The 23,090-nt window shown below is 47.2% G+C and overlaps 1 pseudogene; it reads left to right on the top strand.

The window, feature by feature from the left end:
- The first annotated feature begins 16,789 nt into the window (after positions 1–16,789).
- LOC123055636 (protein ALTERED PHOSPHATE STARVATION RESPONSE 1-like) lies at positions 16,790–22,283 on the top strand (annotated as a pseudogene).
- Positions 22,284–23,090: the final 807 nt, after the last annotated feature.

Genomic DNA, 23,090 nt, shown 5'->3' with positions numbered 1-23,090 from the left:
TAGACGGAAACATTTTTTTGCATATGCGAACCAAAAAATTGAAACCGCTGAAAATGTTTTTGAAAAACGTGGACCATTCTTTGAAAAATTTTAAACCGCCATTTTTTCAATTTTCAAACAAAGATTTGAAAATTGGAACATTTCATGAAATTACAAAATTGGAAATCTTGAACAGTTTTTGAATTTTGAAACAAAAATTTGAAAATGGAACTTCATGAAATATCTAACAAAAAATTGAAACCATGAATATTTTTAAAAATTCCTTAAAAAGTTTTCAAACACACACATTTTTAAAACTTCAGACCAAATTTTGCAACCGCGAACATTTTTTGCAATTCCAGAAGTTTTTTTTAAATATGAAAATTTTCTAAATTTGTGAACAAAGTTTGAAATACATGAACATTTTTTGAAAGTTCTGTACATTTTCTGAATTTGTGAACAAAAACTTGAAAATGGAACTTCATGAAATATCTAAAAAAACTGAAACCACGAACATTTTTTAAAATTCCTGAACAAGTTTTCAAACGCAAACATATTTGAAATTTCAGACCAAATTTTGCAACCGCAAACATTTTTTGCAATTCCAGAAGTTTTTTTGAGATATGAACAATTTCTTAATTTGTGAACAAATTTTGAAATACATGAACATTTTTTGAAAGTCCGGCACATGTTTTGAATTTGTGAACATATTTAAAAAGTGGAACATTTTTGAAAATTTTAAAAAACTTGAGCTAAAAAAACAAATATCAACTTGAAAAATTAAAAAATGGAAGAAATGAAAAATAAATAAGAAACAGCAAAAGGAAAAGAAAAGAAAGAATAAAATAAATAGAAAGAATGAAAAGAAAAAAGAAGCAGAAAAACCGGTTTAGAGAACCTTCTAGAAGGTTTCCAAAACCAGAAAAACCGGCTAGGAAACTCTAGAAGGTTCCCAAAACCGGAAATGCTGCAACGCTTTAACGGGCCGGCCCAAGTCATCGCTCGAACACGAGGTCTGTGCGAAAGGTCGACACTTTGACGCAACGTGCGTCCAATACGGAATTCCGAGAGAGAGAGAGAGAGAGAGAGAGAGAGAGAGTGAGAGAGAGAGAGGCTCCTCTAAGGGCGCTCCTCTAGCGCTGCCCGGCCTGGGACCCGTCGAGTGGGGTTTCGTCAAAGCTCGTTGGTCTTCTTCGGGATTGTTTCAGTCAGGCATGTCGGACACGGCTTCACGATCCAATGTTTCGGTGAACTCTAGAGAGGTGACAAAGATGATGGGGGAGCTAGGGCTGAAAGATGATGTGATCTTTGAGGAAGAGGAGCCGCCAGCCACGCGAGTCGATCTGCTCGATGGATCTGTGTAGGGTTCATATAGACAAAATTTATAGTCAGTTCTGGTTCTACAAGACTATGAGGGTTGCATGGAATCTAGCACAAGAAGGGACGATCGGGCCCTTGGAAGATAATCTATATACTCTAGCATTTTCATGTTTGGGCGACCGGGGGAGAGTCATGGTCTCATGGAATTATCAAGGGGGTGTGGTGATCATTGCGCCATATGACGGCTACACCAAACCGTTGCAGATCATGTTGGACACTCTGGAACTGTGGGTGCAAATCCATGACTTGCCCGATGGGCATGCTCCAATGTTGAAGGCCTTGGCTAGGAAAGTTGGAGAGGTGGTCTTCGTAGAACCTAAATCGCACGACTTCAAAGGAAACTTCTATAGGGTGAGGATTAGGATTAACATGTTCAAGCCCCTAAAAACGCAACGTCCATCGTGAAGGAAAATAAGCGTCAGATTTTGGATTGGATGGATTGTCATAGAAAGAACAAGGAACATCACCGTAGAAGCTAAGGGTGTGTTTGGTAGCATTCCCAACCTATCATGGTTGTTCTCCTCTGGTACATGCTCAGTGTTGACATGCTGAGTGCATGCATTTGCTATTGTTTGATAACGGTGTATGTGTTGAGACATGCTAAGCTGAGACTCTGATTGGCAGCTTGCATCAGTTTAGACATGTCAGTCGGTACTGTAGCAACCGGTATATTTCAATAAGTGAAAAAACATTAAAAAAATGTGAACAATTTTTTGAAACATGAAAAAAAGCATTTTTGACTTTTTTAATTCTAATGTTTTTAAAAATTTAAAAAAAATTGAAATTTTGTTCTTTTTAAAATTTAAACAAAATTTGAAAATCTGAACATTTTTAAAAAAATTAATTTTTTCCGAAAATTCGAACTTCTTAAAAGAATTAAACAAAATTTAAAATTCTAAACAATTTTTGAAAATCTGAACATTGTTTGAAAAAGTTAACAAATTTCGAAAATCTGGACATTTTTTGAAAAATTGAACAATTTTGGTATTCTAAAAATTAAATCATCTTTTAGAATTTCTGAACATTTTTTTGAAACACGTTGTCGCTCGCTTTGCTCATGCATGTTGACCAGTGGACAGTTGTTGGGGTGTTCTCTCTTCGTGCATGCTAAGAGCATATTTGGGTTGAGTCCGTGCATGCTGAAGAGGCCCTGTGCACGCTACCAAACACCCAAAAGTGGGTCGAGGAGGGAACTCTTGAGCTCATGCACCCTCCATCACTCTACCAAACACACCCTAAAGCTCTGTTCCTTCAAGCTATGGTTGGCAGTGGTGGATGAGAACAACATGCACCTCCTGAGCTGCCTCGGATTGGATGAGTCATCATTGTTCAGTCTTCCACGGCGGCTAATCGATCTAGACATCCTTGCGCCATTTGTCATGGGACATGGAGCTAGAATTGCAACTACCCTCACCTTCCTCCAATGCCTTCATACTTCTGTTCTGGCTCTTGGCATCTTCACCCGATGTACCACGGCCATTCCTGTTCTTTGGTGTGGATACCTACAAGAACGAACTGGAAGAGGGCGATCAGCCCGTGGCGCTAGCAACGGTCGAGAGATCTTGGTCGGTGCGCTGATTGATCACGATCACTAATTACTGCGATTTCACAGCGGGTTTGTAGAGGGAATGGGGAGCGAAAAAGGGGAGGCAAATCCTTGAGAGTGAGAGTTTTGATTCAAAATGGGAAAGGGCAATCCCTCTTCGATGCTTGTGAGCGTCAAAAAGATGCAGCTTGTGTTAGAAATATGCCCTAGAGGCAATAATAAATTGGTTATTATTATATTTCCTTGTTCATGATAATCGTTTATTATCCATGCTAGAATTGTATTGATAGGAAACTCAGATACATGTGTGGATACATAGACAACACCATTTCCCTAGTAAGCCTCTAGTTGACTAGCTCGTTGATCAATAGATGGTTACGGTTTCCTGACCATGGACATTGGATGTTATTGATAACGGGATCACATCATTAGGAGAATGATGTGATGGACAAGACCCAATCCTAAGCCTAGCACAAGATCGTGTAGTTCGTTTGCTAAGAGCTTTTCTAATGTCAAGTATCATTTCCTTAGACCATGAGATTGTGCAACTCCCGGATACCGTAGGAATGCTTTGGGTGTACCAAACGTCACAACGTAACTGGGTGGCTATAAAGGTGCACTACAGGTATCTCCGAAAGTGTCTGTTGGGTTGGCACGAATCGAGACTGGGATTTGTCACTCCGTGTAAACGGAGAGGTATCTCTGGGCCCACTCGATAGGACATCATCATAATGTGCACAATGTGACCAAGGAGTTGATCATGGGATGATGTGTTACGGAACGAGTAAAGAGACTTGCCGGTAACGAGATTGAACAAGGTATCGGGATACCGACGATCGAATCTCGGGCAAGTAACATACCGATTGACAAAGGGAATTGTATACGGGATTGATTGAATCCCCGACATCGTGGTTCATCCGATGAGATCATCGTGGAACATGTGGGAGCCAACATGGGTATCCAGATCCCGCTGTTGGTTATTGGCCGGAGAACGTCTTGGTCATGTCTGCATGGTTCCTGAACCCGTAGGGTCTACACACTTAAGGTTCGATGACGCTAGGGTTATAGGGAATAGATATACGTGGTTACCGAATGTTGTTCGGAGTCTCGGATGAGATCCCGGACATCACGAGGAGTTCCGGAATGGTCCGGAGGTAAAGATTTATATATGGGAAGTCCTGTTTTGGTCACCGGAAAAGTTTCGGGTGCTATCGGTAATGTACCGGGACCATCGGGAGGGTCCCGGGGGTCCACCAGGTGGGGCCACCGGCCCCAGAGGGCTGCATGGGCCAAGTGTGGGAAGGGACCAGCCCCTAGGTGGGCTGGTGCGCCTCCCACAAGGGGCCCAGGGCGCAGGAAGGGGGGGGAAGGGGGAAACCCTAGGCTCAGATGGGCCTAAGGCCCATCTAGTGGGGCGCCCCCCTCTCTCTCCCCCCTTGGCCGCCCCCCAAGTCCCATCTAGGGCTGGCCGCACCCCTTGGGGGGGAACCCTAGATGGGGGCGCAGCCCCTCCCCCTCCCCTATATATACTTGAGGTTTTGGGGCTGCCATACACAGGAGAACATCTCCCTCTTGGCGCAGCCCTACCCCTCTTCCTCCTCCTCTCTCGCGGTGCTTGGCGAAGCCCTGCGGGATTGCCACGCTCCTCCATCACCACCACGCCGTCGTGCTGCTGCTGGATGGAGTCTTCCCCAACCTCTCCCTCTCTCCTTGCTGGATCAAGGCGTGGGAGACGTCACCGGGCTGCACGTGTGTTGAACGCGGAGGCACCGTTCTTCGGTGCTTAGATCGGAACCAACCGCGATCTGAATCGCTACGAGTACGACTCCTTCGTCCGCGTTCTTGCAACACTTCCGCATCGCGATCTACAATGGTATGTAGATGCACTCCCCTTCCCCTCGGTGCTAGATTACTCCATAGATTGATCTTGGTGATGCGTAGAAAATTTTGAATTTCTGCTACGTTCCCCAACAGTGGCATCATGAGCTAGGTCTATGCGTAGTTTCTATGCACGAGTAGAACACAAAGTAGTTGTGGGAGTCGATGTTGTCAATTTACTTGCCGTTACTAGTCTTATCTTGATTCGGCGGCATCGTGGGATGAAGCGGCCCGGACCGACCTTACACGTACACTTACGTGAGACAGGTTCCACCGACTGACATGCACTAGTTGCATAAGGTGGCTAGCGGGTGTCTGTCTCTCCCACTTTAGTCGGATCGGATTCGATGAAAAGGGTCCTTATGAAGGGTAAATAGAAATTGGCATATCACGTTGTGGCTTTTGCGTAGGTAAGAAACGTTCTTGCTAGAAACCCATAGCAGCCACGTAAAACATGCAACAACAATTAGAGGACGTCTAACTTGTTTTTGCAGGGTATGCTATGTGATGTGATATGGCCAAAAGGATGTGATGAATGATATATGTGATGTATGAGATTGATCATGTTCTTGTAACAGGAATCACGACTTGCATGTCGATGAGTATGACAACCGCAGGAGCCATAGGAGTTGTCTTAATTTATTGTATGACCTGCGTGTCAATGAAAACGCCATGTAATTACTTTACTTTATTGCTAACCGTTAGCCATAGTAGTAGAAGTAATAGTTGGCGAGACAACTTCATGAAGACACAATGATGGAGATCATGGTGTCATGCCGGTGACGAAGGTGATCATGCCGCGCCTCGAAGATGGAGATCAAAAGGCGCAAGATGATATTGGCCATATCACGTCACTTTATGATTTGCATGTGATGTTTATCATGTTTACATCTTATTTGCTTAGAACGACGGTAGCATAAATAAGATGATCCCTCACTAAAATTTCAAGAGACGTGTTCCCCCTAACTGTGCACCGTTGCGAAGGTTCGTTGTTTCGAAGCACCACGTGATGATCGGGTGTGATAGATTCTAAAGTTCGAATACAACGGGTGTTGACGAGCCTAGCATGTACAGACATGGCCTCGGAACACATGCGAAACACTTAGGTTGACTTGACGAGCCTAGCATGTCAGACATGGCCTCGGAACACAAGAGATCGAAAGATCGAACATGAGTCGTATAGTAGATACGATCAACATGGAGATGTTCACCGATGATGACTAGTCCGTCTCATGTGATGATCGGACACGGCCTAGTTTGACTCGGATCATGTATCACTTAGATGACTAGAGGGATGTCTATCTGAGTGGGAGTTCATTAAATAATCAGATGAACTTCATTATCATGAACATAGTCAAAAGGTCTTTGCAAATTATGTCATATCTTACGCTTTAGTTCTACTGTTTAAGATATGTTCCTAGAGAAAATTTAGTTGAAAGTTGGTAGTAGCAATTATGCGGACTGGGTCCGTAAACTGAGGATTGTCCTCATTGCTGCACAGAAGGCTTATGTCCTTAATGCACCGCTCGGTGTGCTGAACCTCAGCGTCGTCTGTAGATGTTGCGGAACATCTGACATACACGTTTTGATAACTACGTGATAGTTCAGTGCGTAATGCTAACGGTTTAGAATTGTGGCACCAAAGACGTTTTTGAAATGTCGCAGAACATGTGAGATGTTCCGAAGACTGAAATTGGGATTTCAGACTAATGCCCGCGTCAAGAGGTATGAGACCTCTGACAAGTTTCTTAAGCCTGCAAACTAAGGGAGAAAAGCTCAATCGTTGAGCATGTGCTCAGATTGTCTAAGTACCACAATCGCTTGAATCGAGTGGGAGTTAATCTTCCAGATGAGATAGTGATGGTTCTCCGTAGTCACTGCCACCAAGCTATTAGAGCTTCGTGATGAACTATAACATATCAGGGATAGACATGATGATCCTTGAGCAACTCGCGATGTTTGACACCGCGAAAGTAGAAATCAAGTAGGAGCATCAATTGTTGATGGTTAGTAAAACCACTAGTTTCTAGAAGGGCAAGGGCAAAAGGGATACTTCATGAAACAGCAAATCATTTGCTGCTCTAGTGTAGAATCCCAAGGTTGAACCCAAACCCGAGACTAAGTGCTTCTGTAATGAGGGGAACGGTCACTGAAGCAGAACTACCCTAGATACTTGGTAGATGAGAAGGCAAGGCAAGGTCGACAGAAGTATATTGGATATACATTATATGAATGTGTACTTTACTAGTACTCCTAGCAGCACCAGGGTATTAGATACCGGTTCGGTTGCTAAGTGTTAGTAACTCGAAATAAAAGCTGCGGAATAAACGGAGACTAGCTAAAGGTGAGATGACGATATGTGTTGGAAGTGTTTCCAAGGTTGATGTGATCAAGCATCGCATGCTCCCTCTACCATCGAGATTGGTGTTAAACCTAAATAATTGTTATTTGGTGTTTGCGTTGAGCATAAACATGATTGGATTATGTTTATTGCGATACGGTTATTCATTTAAGGGGAACAATGGTTACTCTGTTTATTTGAATAATACCTTCAATGGTCTTGCACCTAAAATGAATCTCGATCGCAGTGATACACATGTTCATGCCAAAAGATATAAAATAGTAATGATAGTACCACATACTTCTGGCACTGCCATTTGAGTCATATTGGTATAGAACGCATGAAGAAGCTCCATGTAGATGGATCTTTGGACTCACTCGTTTTTGAAAGGATTGAGACATGCGAACCATGTCTATTGGTATATATGCGTGAAGAAACTCCATGCAGATGGATCGTTTGGACTCACTTGATTTTGAATCACTTGAGACATGCAAATCATACCACATGGGCAAGATGACTGAAAAGCCTCGTTTTCACTAAGATGGAACAAGAGAGCAACTTGTTGGAAGTAATACATTTGATGTGTGCAGTCCAATGAGTGCTGAGGCACGCAGTGGATATCAATATGTTCTTACTTCACAGATGATTTGAGTAGATGCTGAGAATATTTACTTGATGAAACACAAGTCTGAATTATTGAAAGGTTCAAGTAATTTCAGAGTGAAGTTGAAGATCGTCGTGACAAGAGGATAAAATGTCTGTGATATGATCATAGAGATGAGTATCTGAGTTACGAGTTAAAAGTGTTTCACAATTAAGACATTGTGGAAAGTGTTTCACAATTAATACCGCCTGGAACACCACAGTGTGATGGTGTGTCCGAACATCATAACAGCACCCTATTGGATATGGTGCATACCATGATGTCTCTTATCGAATTACCATTGTCGTTTATGGGTTAGGCATTAGAGACAACCGCATTCACTTTAAAAGGGGCACCACGCAATTCTGTTGAGACGACAGCGTTTAGAGAAACCTAAGTTGTCGTTTCTTAAAAGTTTGGGGCTGCGATGCTTATGTGAAAAAGTTTCAGGCTGATAAGCTCGAACCCAAAGCGGATAAACGCATCTTCATAGAATACCCAAAACAGTTGGGTATACCTCCTATTTCAGATCTGGAAGCAAAAGTAATTGCTTCTAGAAATGGGTCCTTTCTCGAGGAAAAGTTTCTCTCGAAAGAATTGAGTGGGAGGATGGTGGAGACTTGATAAGGTTATTGAACCGTCACTTCAACTAGTGTGTAGCAGGGCACAGGAAGTTGTTCCTGTGGCACCTACACCAATTGAAGTGGAAGCTTATGATAGTGATCATGAAACTTCGGATCAAGTCACTACCAAACCTCGTAGGTCGACAAGGATATGTACTACTCCTGAGTGGTATGGTAATCCTGTCTTAGATATCATGTTGTTAGACAATACTGAACCTACGAGCTCTGGAGAAGCGATGGTGGGCCCATATTCCGACAAATGGTTAGAGGCCATGAAATCCGAGATAGGATCCATGTATCAGAACAAAGCATGGACTTTGGTGAACTTGCCCGATGATCGGCAAGCCATTGAGATAAATGGATCTTTAAGAAGAAGACGGACGTGGACGGTAAGGTTACCGTCTATGAAGCTCGACTTGTGGCAAAGAGTATTTTCACAAGTTCAAGGAGTTCACTACGATGAGATTTTCTCATCCGTAGCGATGCTTAAGTCCGTCGGAATCATGTTAGCATTAGTTGCATTTATGAAATCGGGCAGATGGATGTCAAAACAAGTTTCCTTACCAGTTTTTGTAAGGAAAGGTTGTATGTGATACAATCAGAAAAGTTTTGTCGATCCTAAGGATGCTAAAAGGTATGCTAGCTCCAGCGATCCTTCCATGGACTAGAGCAAGCTTCTCGGAGTCAGAATATACGCTTTGATGGAGTGATCAAAGTTTTTGGGTTTATACAAAGTTTGTTAGAAACTTGTATTTACAATAAAGTGAGTGGGAGCGCTACAACATTTCTGATAAGTATATGTGAATGACATATTGTTGATCCAAAATGATGTAGAATTTCTGGAAAGCATAAAGGGTTGTTTGAAAGGAGTTTTTCAAAGGAAGACCTGGATAAAGCTGCTTACATATTGGGCATCAAGATCTATAGAGATAGATCAAGGCGCCTGATGATACTTTCAAAGAACGCACACCTTGACATGATTTTGAAAGAGTTCAAAATAGATCAGCAAAGAAGGAGTTCTTGGCTGTGTTACAAGGTGTGAGTATTGAGTAAGACTCAAGACCTGACCACAGCAGAAGAGAGAGAAAGGAAGAAGGTCGTCCCCTATGCTTTAGACGTAGGCTCTACATATGCTATGCTGTGTACCGCACATGAAGTGTGCCTTGCCATGAGTTGGTCAAGGGGTACAATAGTGATCCGGGAATGGATCACATGACAGCGGTCGAACTTATCCTTAGTATCTAGTGGACTAAGGAATTTTCTCGATTATGGAGGTGAAAAGGAGTTCGTCGTAAAGGGTTACGTCGATGCAAACTTTGACACTAATCCGGATGACTCTGAGTAGTAAACCGGATTCGTATAGTAGAGCAGTTATTTGAAATGGCTCCAAGTAGCGCGTGGTAGCATCCACAAGATGACATAGATGTTTGTAAAGCACACACGGATCTGAAAGGTTCAGACCCGTTGACTAATAACCTCTCTCACAAGCATAACATGATCATACCAGAACTCATTGAGTGTTAATCACATAGTGATGTGAATTAGATTGTTGACTCTAGTAAACTCTTTGGATGTTGGTCACATGGTGATGTGACCTGTGAGTGTTAATCACATGGTGATGTGAACTAGATTATTGACTCTAGTGCAAGTGGGAGACTGTTAGAAATATGCCCTAGAGGCAATAATAAATTGGTTATTATTATATTTCCTTGTTCATGATAATCGTTTATTATCCATGCTAGAATTGTATTGATAGGAAACTCAGATACATGTGTGGATACATAGACAACACCATGTCCCTAGTAAGCCTCTAGTTGACTAGCTCGTTGATCAATAGATGGTTACGGTTTCCTGACCATGGACATTGGATGTCGTTGATAACGGGATCACATCATTAGGAGAATGATGTGATGGACAAGACCCAATCCTAAGCCTAGCACAAGATCGTGTAGTTCGTTTGCTAAGAGCTTTTCTAATGTCAAGTATCATTTCCTTAGACCATGAGATTGTGCAACTCCCGGATACCGTAGGAATGCTTTGGGTGTACCAAACGTCACAACGTAACTGGGTGGCTATAAAGGTGCACTACAGGTATCTCCGAAAGTGTCTGTTGGGTTGGCACGAATCGAGACTGGGATTTGTCACTCCGTGTAAACGGAGAGGTATCTCTGGGCCCACTCGGTAGGACATCATCATAATGTGCACAATGTGACCAAGGAGTTGATCACGGGATGATGTGTTACGGAACGAGTAAAGAGACTTGCCGGTAACGAGATTGAACAAGGTATCGGGATACCGACGATCGAATCTCGAGCAAGTAACATACCGATTGACAAAGGGAATTGTATACGGGATTGATTGAATCCCCGACATCGTGGTTCATCCGATGAGATCATCGTGGAACATGTGGGAGCCAACATGGGTATCCAGATCCCGCTGTTGGTTATTGGCCGGAGAACGTCTCGGTCATGTCTGCATGGTTCCCGAACCCGTAGGGTCTACACACTTAAGGTTCGATGACGCTAGGGTTATAGGGAATAGATATACGTGGTTACCGAATGTTGTTCGGAGTCCCGGATGAGATCCCGGACGTCACAAGGAGTTCCGGAATGGTCCGGAGGTAAAGATCTATATATGGGAAGTCCTGTTTTGGTCACCGGAAAAGTTTCGGGTGCTATCGGTAATGTACCGGGACCACCGGGAGGGTCCCGGGGGTCCACCAGGTGGGGCCACCGGCCCCAGAGGGCTGCATGGGCCAAGTGTGGGAAGGGACCAGCCCCTAGGTGGGCTGGTGCGCCTCCCACAAGGGGCCCAGGGCGCGGGAAGGGGGGGAAGGGGGAAACCCTAGGCTCAGATGGGCCTAAGGCCCATCTAGTGGGGCGCCCCCCTCTCTCTCCCCCCTTGGCCGCCCCCAAGTCCCATCTAGGGCTGGCCGCACCCCTTGGGGGGGAACCCTAGATGGGGGCGCAGCCCCTCCCCCTCCCCTATATATACTTGAGGTTTTGGGGCTGCCATACACAGGAGAACATCTCCCTCTTGGCGCAGCCCTACCCCTCTTCCTCCTCATCTCTCGCGGTCTTGGCGAAGCCCTGCGGGATTGCCACGCTCCTCCATCACCACCACGCCGTCGTGCTGCTGCTGGATGGAGTCTTCCCCAACCTCTCCCTCTCTCCTTGCTGGATCAAGGCGTGGGAGACGTCACGGGCTGCACGTGTGTTGAACGCGGAGGCACCGTTCTTCGGTGCTTAGATCGGAACCAACCGCGATCTGAATCGCTACGAGTACGACTCCTTCATCCGCGTTCTTGCAACGCTTCCGCATCGCGATCTACAATGGTATGTAGATGCACTCCCCTTCCCCTCGGTGCTAGATTACTCCATAGATTGATCTTGGTGATGCGTAGAAAATTTTGAATTTCTGCTACGTTCCCCAACAGCTTGGTAGAACCTTGGGCTCCCGACGCCTCAGTTTGAGCCGGCCCATGGTCGCAAGGTTGTCTAATCTCTTTTCTGTTTCTTTTTTATTTATTTTTATTTTTTATTTTCTTTCTTCCTTTTTTCCTTCTCCTTTTTTAATTCTTTTCTCATGCATTATATAAAGTTCATTGCGTGTCTATATACTAACATGTTCATCGTATATTTAGCGAAATGTTCACCCTATATTACGAAAATATTCAAGATATTTTCTTAAATGTTCACTGTGTATTTTAAAATTGTTCAGTGCATATCACAAAAATGTTCAATGTGCATTTAGATATTGTTCAACTTATATCACAAAATGTTCAATGCTTATTTTTAACACTATTAAGAATATACTACAAAATTGTTTGATATATATTTAAAATTGTTCATCGTATATAAAAAATTCAATAAATGTTCAGAATTTTAAATGTTCGTTCATGTTTTTCAAAAAAGAAATTGTTCACGTTCAAAAAGTTTGTTATAATATTCAAAATTTGTTCATGATTTTAAAAATTGTTTGTATATTTTAAGAAAATTTGTTCACATTTTCCCCAAAAAAATATAGAAAATTTTGAAGAAAAAAAGCGGACCCTCGCTCAACTTAGTACTGTAAAATTAGTGCTCGCTATTGGCAAACCTCAGTCACCGGCTTGACTGGCTGGCCCACCACGTCGCCTTGCGCCACACACGATTGCGTCGCCGCAATTACCCTTTCGCGAAATAATGGCGACACATGGCGCACTCCTCGCCTCTGGCGATGCCTATAGGTGACGGCAATGTCGGGAGTTCGACTCCCTGCCCGTGCTATTATTTTTCATCACAGTTTTCATTTGGCCGACGCCCGGCGAATGGGTCGACCTATTATCGCACCCCTTCAGTGAAAGCATGTCTACTGGACGCATGCGAGCGTGCAATAAGAGGTCTTGTGGGAAAGAGTGGAAGGGATATGGGAACAAGGGGTTTGTCTGGGCCGAAGTCTTATGCACCTGCAAGAAGGAACCGGAGGACAGGAGCAGGGCACTCTGCCCGCGGCGCCGACAACGGTTGAGAAATCACGGGGGACGCGTTGATTGATCACGCTCACTAATTGTTGCAGAGGGAGCGGAAAGGGGGAGAGAGAATGATTACGGACGGCAAAGGGAAGGCGAATCCGGGAGAGGGTGGGAGGGTTTTGAATGGAATTGGGAAAGAGAGAGTGGGGGGATGGGTGGGAGCGGGGTTATCTGGGCCGGAACCTCGTGCGATCAAGCTAGTCGAGATTTTTATTTTTTTGAGGGAAATAGCCAAGCTTTATTCATCGAAAACCACATGAAGTGGGATACAGTTCAGGTCATGGGGTTGGTCAAACCAAACGTGGCGTCCCGGACCCAAGGATATAGTAGGGGTGGCAATGGGTAGGGTATGGGTGGGTACAACCTTCTTCTGCCCTAACCCATGCCCACATGAACCTTCTATAGCCACCCACTTGAATACCCATGGGCATAAATTGATACCCATGCCCATACCCATCGGGTATCCTATACCCAGTGGCTATCCATTGGGTACAATGTATGGCATTTAAATTTTAAAAAGTGGAGAAATGAGTCTAAAATTCAAGTGACGATGGGCAAAGCAGTATAGCACAGATGTGGCCTCCTCTGATGGGTGGCCTCTTGGAGGAATCAAGCGAGTATGAGCAATGGTTGGTGGAAGCCTGATGCAGTGGGAGGCGGCGGTGGGACTCGGGAATCACTGATCCAGAGATGAAAATGAGTCTGGTGACAATAATTCAAAATTTCATCGTTTCGAGGAGACACATAGGATGTAGGAGGAGTGGCGATCAAGTGCATGTGGGCCTATGAGCTATGGCCGGCTTAGGGGATACGGGATTTAGGGTTGGGCCATAGGAGTTGGATGTTGACCCCACATATCGTAGGAGTTATTTTCATTTATTAATACTTTATGGGTATCCATTGGGTTACCCATGGGTCCAATTTCATACCCATGCCCTACCCATATATTTTGCGAGTATGCATACCCATTACCCATGGGTAAAAAATCTCTCCAAGTCTTGCCCATGCCCACTGTTTTCGGGTAGGGTACCCGCGGGTACCCGTACCATGGGCAAAACTGCCATCCCTAGGATAGAGAATGCTTGGCTAACTTATGAGCTTCTAAGTTGTTCAAATGACCTTCAAAACAAAAATTACATAAAAAGGATAACTGTTGGACTCTAATCTCCTTGATGATGGCACCATAAGGTCCATTGCTGTCGTTGTGGATAGCCCTTACCACCTCCTTTGCGTCCGAGGAAATGACAAACTGATTTATGTGTAGATCCGCAGCGAGTGCCAAGCCTTCCCGACATGCAATTGCCTCCAGTGTCGCGGGATCATCCACTCCTCTAATTACCAGGGCCGAGCTTTAAGATACGTCCCCATGTTATCTCTGCAGACCGCCACTGTTGTTCCCCTGCTTCCTGTTCTGCATCCCGCATCGACGTTAATCTTTGCAAAGCCCACAGGCGGAGCTTTTGGTTTCCTTCCGACGGATGGTACCACCCTGGGTTCAGTCCGATCCGGTTCCTGTCTCACATTGATCGTCTCCAGCTCAATGATGTACCTTTCAACAAACGACATGATCGCATGTGGGCTCTGAAAAATGCCTTCATGAATAGCCTTCCGCCTTGCCGTCCAGATAGCCCATGACGTCACCGAGAGCTTAACAAATTCAGCGTGAGATAAAAGCTCCGTTAAAGTGAAGAGCCAATGCTTAGCCTTTGGCTCTGTTGTAGCTGCCATTTTTTGTAACAGATCTCCTTCTACGAGCGCCCAGGTACACCGAGCCATTGTGCAATCTAGGAGTGAGTGTCTCCACGAATCGGATGCCCCACATATACTACAAGAGTTTGATTGTGCCATATTTCTTCTGACCCGGACATCATTTGTTGGGATCGAATGCTTTGACAGTCTCCAGAGAAACATCCTGACCTTTCCAGGTACTCTAGTTTTCCACAAATTCTTCCAAGATCTTTCCTCCATCGACGCGCTTGAGGTGCCCGAGTTATTTTCCAGCCACGCTTCTCTTCTAGATCTCGTAGCCACAAGCATGCGATATGCCAAGCGGACCGAGAAGAGGCCATTCTTTTCATAATGCCAACTCCAAAAATCTAGGATATTGCAAGTGCATAATGGGATACGAAGAATAACTTGAGTATCCATCGGCATAAAAACAGACTCCACTTTTTCTCTATCCCACCCAGCTGATGTGCTATCTATGAGCTCAGAAACAAGCAGCGGCGGGTTTTGGGTGATACACCCATACGGTTTCATCATCTCCTCCCTAGGCAACCAATTATCTTCCCAGATCCTTGTTGTCTCTCCGGTACCAATGCGCTTGATCAAGCCAACTTTCAATGTGTCACGGCCCTCTACAATTGCTCTCCAAATCTGGCTACCTAAAGGAGCTTCCAGAATCGAACAGATGGATAGTTATCTCGGTGGGCTGGGCTTCTAGACCTGCAGCCTTCCGGGCTGGATTGCTTACGGATGGGCCAAGTCTAAAAAAAAAGCTTACGGATGGGCTGCATGTGCCATAAACGCGAGCTGGATTAGGACCTAGGAGGGCCGAGAGTGACTCCTGTGCTGGGGCCCACCCCAAAAAGGCCTGCCGCTTCGCCTTGCGCCACACACGTTCGCGTCGCCGCAGTTACTCCTCCGCGAAATAATGGCGGCGACACACGGCGCTCTCCTCACCTCCGGCGATGCCTATAGGCGACGGCAATGGCGCCCTGTTGTGCCTGTCTGTGCTCCCCCGCACTACGGACGACACTCCTCCTCCTCGGCCTGCTCGCCTCTTCCCCCTGCCGTCTCCTCTCCTCCATCGCTCGCGCCGCGCCGCGCTCGTGGAGCGGAGTCGCGGAAGTATCCGGAGACACCGCGCGGCACGCGCCGAATCCGGCCGTGGCCCGATTGGCCGAGGTGATTTTAGTTTCTCTCTGAAGTTCTCCCTGGGGTGGAACGGTCGGATTTGCGGGTGTGCTGGGTGGGAGGAGTGACAGTGGATTGCAGAGGAACAGAGTAAATACTACTGTCAGTTGGCTTCGAAATAGTGGTTTAGATACTACTATTACTGAGTAAATAATGCTCAGCTTCTGTCTATCTTAGCACTGCATAGTTGTGTGGATTTTCGGATATGACCGATGCTTCTTGAACTCTTGATGCAAAGAGTACTGTAGTTCTGCTTTTGCCTCTTTTTTATTTTATTGAAAGAGGGGGTTTCCCTCCGATTTCATTAAGGAAACCAAGTCTCAGAACTCTACCATCTGGTACTGTTCCATGATAATCATTTCAATTCTAACAAATAGTTCAGGGTAGAAATCCTCTGTCTTTTGCTTTCAATTCAGTTAGGATCCCTTCAATTTGATTTATTTTCAACCAAATGTGTGACAGTGGTCAGGCGAAACAGACATAGGCGATATGTATCACATGATGAAATTTTGGGATCATTGAATGTATTGCACTAACCTTTTTTAGGGGTGTCTTGTCACTTACTGAATATGTCACTCTTGTTAAATTTATTAATAGTAGGATTTTTTTAACTGTTGCAGCATCGAAGCGCGGACTGCATCATCCAAACACCACTACCTGTCGTTGCCAACGACAACCAGCGATCCTACAGTTAACCTCGGTGGATGTCCTTGAATTTGCATTCCCTGGTAACCTCTGTGAAACTTTGTGCTCTGTTGGCTGTTGCACTTGAAAATGGGTGCGGCGTCTTCTACGATTGAAGACGACAAGGTCCTTGTGTTATGCCAGGAGAGGAAGCGTTTTGTTAGAGAGGCACTTGATGGAAGATGTGCGCTTGCATGTGCTCACCATGATTATACTGTGTCACTTAGAGACACGGGATCTTTTCTGAGAAAATGTTTTGAAGGAGAGAAGTCTCTTGCAGCTGCAAATGAGGAGGGTCATGTTGCAGATTCAGAAGATGGTTTCGACAATTCGTCCACTGAAACTTTGGGACAGGTGTACTCTAACACCAGATAGTGTAGCTTCAGAAAATATTGCTTCAGCAGACAGGCTCAAAGGCAAGAGGAGAATAATAGGTGTTATCACAATTGAAAATGATGAAATTCCTCCCATCCCCCTAGTTAATGTGGTCCCATCATCTGTGGCTGCTCGCACTATGGACTCCCAGAAACCTTATCCTGAAGTAAAGAATGTGGTGAAGGACTTATCTTCATGCATGAAAGAGGTTGAGATATTATTCTTTAGGGCATGTGATTCTGGGAAACAAGTTCCAATGATTCTGGAAGAAGATAAAATCCAGTTCCGCCCTCTACTACCTGAAGAAATAGGTTACATATGTCAAGTAACGTACATTTGTGTTGCATGATCTCCAGCTTCTCTTGCCATTTGTTCATAATATTTTTCTGCTGCAGCACAAGGATCAAAGGTATCAAATTTTCTTGCGACCTTCCTTGTTTGCTGCAGGGAGGAAGTTTCTGTTCCTAAACGTAAGCTATCTCTTTTGAAGTTATTAGTATCAACTTTATTTTTACTAGTGTACAAGCTTGTCCCATTCCCATGTAAACGTCTTATATTTTGGGACGGAGGTAGTAGCGAATAGATTCAGGAGCATTTATGTGAATAACTGATGAATATTACTATATTTTAAGTTACTATACGATACTCTGTAATTTAAAACTTCGTTCTGTTTTTGCTTTCTTAATGTTGTGGTCATTGCATTTTCCTTACTGTTGTACTGAGATCATTTTCACCCCCCCCCCCCCCCCCCCGGCGGCAATTGACCTTGCTATTTTTTCTTTTCTTGTTCAGTGTTTTATCATGGTCTTTCTTACCGTGACAAATAATTTGATCATGATGGTTTAATGCAGCCCCTCCTCAAGCTGAGATAAAGTACCTTACCTGGCATAGATTAGTGTCTTCATGTTAGGAGCTAGGGTTCTGCCGGTTCTAGGGCGGAGATTGTAGGGGAAAGATGGAGGAAGACGAGGTCGAGGGCGCGGCGGCCGACGGCTGGGCGCCGTCCTTGCGTGGTGGAGAAGAGGCGGCGGCGGCGCAAGAGGCGGCTAGGGTTAGGTCTCCCGGCTCCCTAAGGGAAGCCGAGCAAATACTGATTGCTTCTTGCTTGATTAGATTGATACATCTCCTCTCCTTATATAGAGAGGTTTACTTGACTCCTAAGCAAACGACCCTAATACCGATAAGATAATTGGGCTAAGCCCCTAATAACGATAAGATAACTTGGGCCACAGCCCACCTAATATGCCGGTCATAACACTTCTCCCCGCCTGCACAAACAGCTCGTCCTCGAGCTGTAAGGCGGGGAAGCGCTTGCTGAACTCCTCGAGGTGATCAACCAGCGTCAAACACCTCCGCGACAGCTGGGGCGGCCAGGTCGCCGAGCCCGGCGGCGACGGCGTCCTCCTCAATGTAGTCTGCAGCCTCCAGGTAGAAGAGTCGGGGGCAGACGTGGCCGGGCATGTAGGTCTCGTCGCAGTTGAAGCACAACCCTTGGCGGCGACGCTCGAGTAGCTCGGCCGAGGTGAGCCGGCGGAACGGGCGCGCCGCGGTCGCGGCAAGGGGTGCCGCGGAAGCCTGAGCAGGCCGACCCTGCGCGGGAACATCCGGCCAGGGTGGCGGCCCAGCGGCCCGGGACGGTGATGCCTGCTGGATGGCCACCGCGCGGCGCTCGAACGCGCGGGCGTAGTACATGGCCGTCTGGAGGTCCTGGGGTCCCTGCAGCTCGACGTCCACGCGGATATGATCTGGCAGACCGCCGACGAAGAGTTCGGCCCGCTGGTGAGGCGACACGCCGGACGCGTGGCACGCCAGGGCCTGAAAGCGGTCGGTGTAGTCCTGCACCGTAGAGGTGAAGGGAAGGCGGCCCAACTCCGCCAGCCGGCTCCCACGTATCGGTAGTCCGAATCGAAGGAGGCAGAACTCGCGAAAACGCTCCCATGGGGGCATGCCGCCCTCGTCCTGCTCGAGGGCGTAGTACCACGTCTGTGCGGCGCCGCGGAGGTGATAAGAGGCGAGCCAGGTGCGGTCCGACGCGAGCGTCCGTTGCCCCCGGAAGAACTGCTCGCACTGGTTGAGCCAGTTGAGGGGGTCCTCGGCGCCGTCGTAGGTGGCGAAGGCGAGCTTGGCGAAGCGCGGCGGTGTCTGAGCATGACCGCCGTGAGTGTACGGCTCGGCGGTACGGAGCAGCGAAGAGGATGGCGTTGGTCCGGTGTGCACAGGTGGTCCGCAGGAAAGCGGTGGCCCGTCGAAGCCAGCGTGGAAACCCGCGGAGCCGGAGGGCCCGTCGTACGACAGGGAGGGCGCCGGCTGGTCCGCGACCATGGTGTAGACTGGCGGCGGTGACGTCCCGGCCAACCAGGCCGGAAGCTGGGACAGCGAGGGCGGGAACCGCACTTGCTGAATCGGCACGCCCGCCGGCGCGGTTGTAGTCAGCCCGGTGCTGGGCGGCGGAGGCGCCGACAGCGGCAGCTGCTGCTGCCTGGAAACGGCAGAGGCGGCGGGCGCGGCGATGGCCGCGGCCGGCCATTGTGGCCAGATCGGGGCGGTGGCGGGGGCTGGCTGTAGCTGCAGCGAGAGCTGCAGCGGCCCGACCAGCGTCGTGGTGGCCCCGGGGTGCGGCGGCTGCCAGGGCAGTGGCGGCAAGGACCCTGGTGGCGTGGGTGACGCGGCGAGGGCCGGCGCCGGCCACTGCGGCCATTGGGGCACGGCGGCGGGCGGCGGCTGAAGCAGCCAGTGGTGGTGTAGAGGCCCGGTCGGCGCCGCGGGTGCCGAATACCACGGCAGGGCGGCTGGCCCGGTCACGGCGGCCGGCGGCCCGTAGGGGCCGGCTAGGTATAGCCGTATCCCCTGGACGGTGGTGATGAGATCGTTGAGGACCCCGGTGATCTCCGCCGGGGAGTAGACGGCGGCCGGTGGTGCGGTGGAGAGCGCCGTCATCTGGGTGGTGGCGGCGCCGGAGGATGCGACCAGTGACGCGGACGGGGAGGGCAGCGGCGCGGTGGAGAAGGCCAGCGGCGCGGTGGTGACGGTCGGCAACGGAAGCGACGGGATGGGCGGCGGCGAAGACATGATCGGAACTGAGCTACCTGATACCAAGGTGTTAGGAGCTAGGGTTCTGCCGGTTCTAGGGCGGAGATTGTAGGGGAAAGATGGAGGAAGACGAGGTCGAGGGCGCGGCGGCCGACGGCTGTGCGCCGTCCTTGCGTGGTGGAGAAGAGGCGGCGGCGGCGCAAGAGGCGGCTAGGGTTAGGTCTCCCGGCTCCCTAAGGGAAGCCGAGCAAATACTGATTGCTTCTTGCTTGATTAGATTGATACATCTCCTCTCCTTATATAGAGAGGTTTACTTGACTCCTAAGCAAACGACCCTAATACCGATAAGATAATTGGGCTAAGCCCCTAATAACGATAAGATAACTTGGGCCACAGCCCACCTAATATGCCGGTCATAACACTTCACAACTGTCGCCATCCACGAATCCTCTTGGGACTATGCTTGACATCCATACATCAACGCCAGATAGATTGTATGCATGGGAAACAAAGCTTTATGATGAAGTTAAGGTAATAGCCTGCTACTCAATGTGCACGCTTTGAATATTGGTGCATGTTCCCCATTTCTGTTTGCCTGCAGCAGTCCCTTTTCCCCTTCCTTTTGAGTATAATGAAATATATCTTGATTCTTATGACTTACTATTGTGAGTTGTGACTGCCTTCACTAGAACTCTCTACTGCATTTCGTGTACAAAATACTTGTTTATGGAGAACAACATTCTATTGTCAAAATAAATAAATTGTAATTGTATAGGTTTTTCAGATGTCACTTAGTTCCTTTTAGATAGTGGAAGGGACAATTGCATGCAGCCAAAATTTACTAGTGTCCTGAAGCGAAAAAGGTCGAAACTACTAAGCTTCCATATATGACTTGTAGTTATGTGGCCCGTTGCCATTTTGTAACCCTGTGTGATTCTGCTTTCAGGCCAGCAGCTCCATCTGCAGGAAGTATGATGAGAAATGTAAGCAACTGAGAGACCAGGAGTCGCGAGGGAAAAAACAAATCATCACCGATTTTACCCGTGCTGCAGTAAAAGACTTGCATTCCAGAATCCAAGTGGCTATTCAGAAAATAGATCTCATTTCGATGAACACAGAAAATCTAAGGGATAAAGAGCTTCAACCACAGCTGGATGAGCTAATTGAGAGGTATGTTTGTCCATTTCAATTTTTATAGGAGAATTTGCACTGGGATGTGCGCTATAAGATCGTGGTAGATCAGTATGCAGTCCATCAGAAGGGGCAGACTCATTTCTTTTTACGAACATCGTCAGAGAGCTGGGCGTTCCTGCACTTCCATTAAGAAGAATAGATTGGACCGATTTATTAAGGAAACTAGGCAAAAAAAAAAATCCTTACGGAGTAGTACAACTGATTAAAGGGCAACAGTGCAGCTACTAGCTGGTGGACAGATCAGGCGAGTTAATTTAGCATTTACATACTGACAGCAATATAAATCTGATGAAGTATGTGCTTTTCCTGCAGTTTCACCATGATGTGGACAACCATGCATCAGTGCCATCGATTTCAGCACTCGATCATCAAATCACTATCCAGCAGCTGCAAACTAGAAACACCGCTCGACTCTGAGCCTTGACGCCAAGCCGACCTCCTTGTGTCGATCGAACTCGGCAAACTACGTTCAGACCTCCGAAACTGGATCGCATCCCACAGGGCCTACCTGGGCAGCCTCAACCTGTGGCTGCACAAGTGCATGAAGCCTCTGAGGAAGAGGAAGAGCTCCAGGAAGCAAAACGCCGCCGCCGCCGTCGACGTCTCTGACGGAGTGCGCCGTCGCTTCCATGTTCGCCATGTGCGAGACCTGGATGAAGCTGCTGGACGATCTGCCGACCGGGGACCTGGAAGAGGCCATCGAGGGTCTCGTTGCAGATGTAAGCAGTAAGCTGCCACCTGCCACGAATGCGGAGCAACGCCTCGACGAGTCGATAACAAATGGTGGAACGGAGGAAGAGGTTCCTAGAAACGATGCCGCTGCCGATTTACGATCGAGCCTCGTGGTGTTCGTGGAGAAGCTTCAGTCTTTCTCGGAGATATCAGTGCAGAAATACCTAGATCTGCAGAAAGGCGTCGGTGCGGCCAAAGACAGGCTTCTGAAACATGAAACAGGCTTGAGATACTGACTGCAGGTGTATAGTATCTCGGCCGGGTGAAACACGGCGACTTCATCATTGCAAGTTTCCAAGTAAAAGTAAATAAAATGGTCGCTCCTCGTGTAAAATCTGAACCTTGCTCGGTGTGAGCAAAATCTGTAAAATGTGACCTTGCTAGCTGTGACCATAATCTGTAAAATGACTATTCTGTCGAGCGGAGACAGCGAAATAAGAACTTTCGAAGGCGACATGGTTTTAAAATGGCGATGTGGACGTAAACATGCAATGGGTGTGTGTGATCCTGTAAATATGAATCGGGCTTTGTTATACGTAGTTACGTTTGTCTACCGGAATAGAAGCTCGGCACAAATGCTGTGCTGTGCAGTGCAGTGCGATCTTATCTTGTTGGAGATGGCGTGGCATACAGTGCCGTATCCGTCAGATGGGGCAGGCAGGCTGAAAGGTTCAACCTGTTGACATTCGACACAGTTGACAGGCTAACAAACGTGCGTATGCATGCATGGAATTGGAGTGAGCAGCAAACAGTCAGCCTGGCATTCAAGCGAGCCTGGCTGCCACCACAGTTTGGTCCTTGGCTACGCTTGCGACTATTATATTGGTGAAACGGGAGGAATCATCGGCACGCGATCTGACCTCCGGGAAACCAACAAGCACGTCCAGCTACTACTACCAGATTCCTGACTGGTATCCATGGGAAAGGACAAACGGTAGCTCAGCCCTACGGCCCAAGTCAAAAGCCCACTGCAACATGCCGCTGTTTTGCATCGCGCTCGCAATGATGCCTCCACGGCGGTGCATGCTCCTTCCGTTCTCACCATGTCCATGCATCCGAAAAGAAGAGCAGATCAGACGTCGAGCAGGTGGACGAACATGCGTAGTTTAAATGCTGTGTGCACTTTGTATCACGGTGCGTGCACAAGACAGAAGGAGGTTTGAAATCTGAACAGTAGCTAGCTTTGGATAGTGCAATGTAGTCAGTCGCTGGCACGCGTAGAACAAAGCTCTGGGGCATACCCTACCCAGGCCCAG

This window comes from Triticum aestivum, chromosome 2D (genome assembly GCF_018294505.1).
Source record: "Triticum aestivum cultivar Chinese Spring chromosome 2D, IWGSC CS RefSeq v2.1, whole genome shotgun sequence".
NCBI classification, from domain to species: domain Eukaryota; kingdom Viridiplantae; phylum Streptophyta; class Magnoliopsida; order Poales; family Poaceae; genus Triticum; species Triticum aestivum.
The sequence above is the reverse complement of the archived record's forward strand: the minus strand, read 5'-3'. Positions and strand labels throughout refer to the sequence as shown.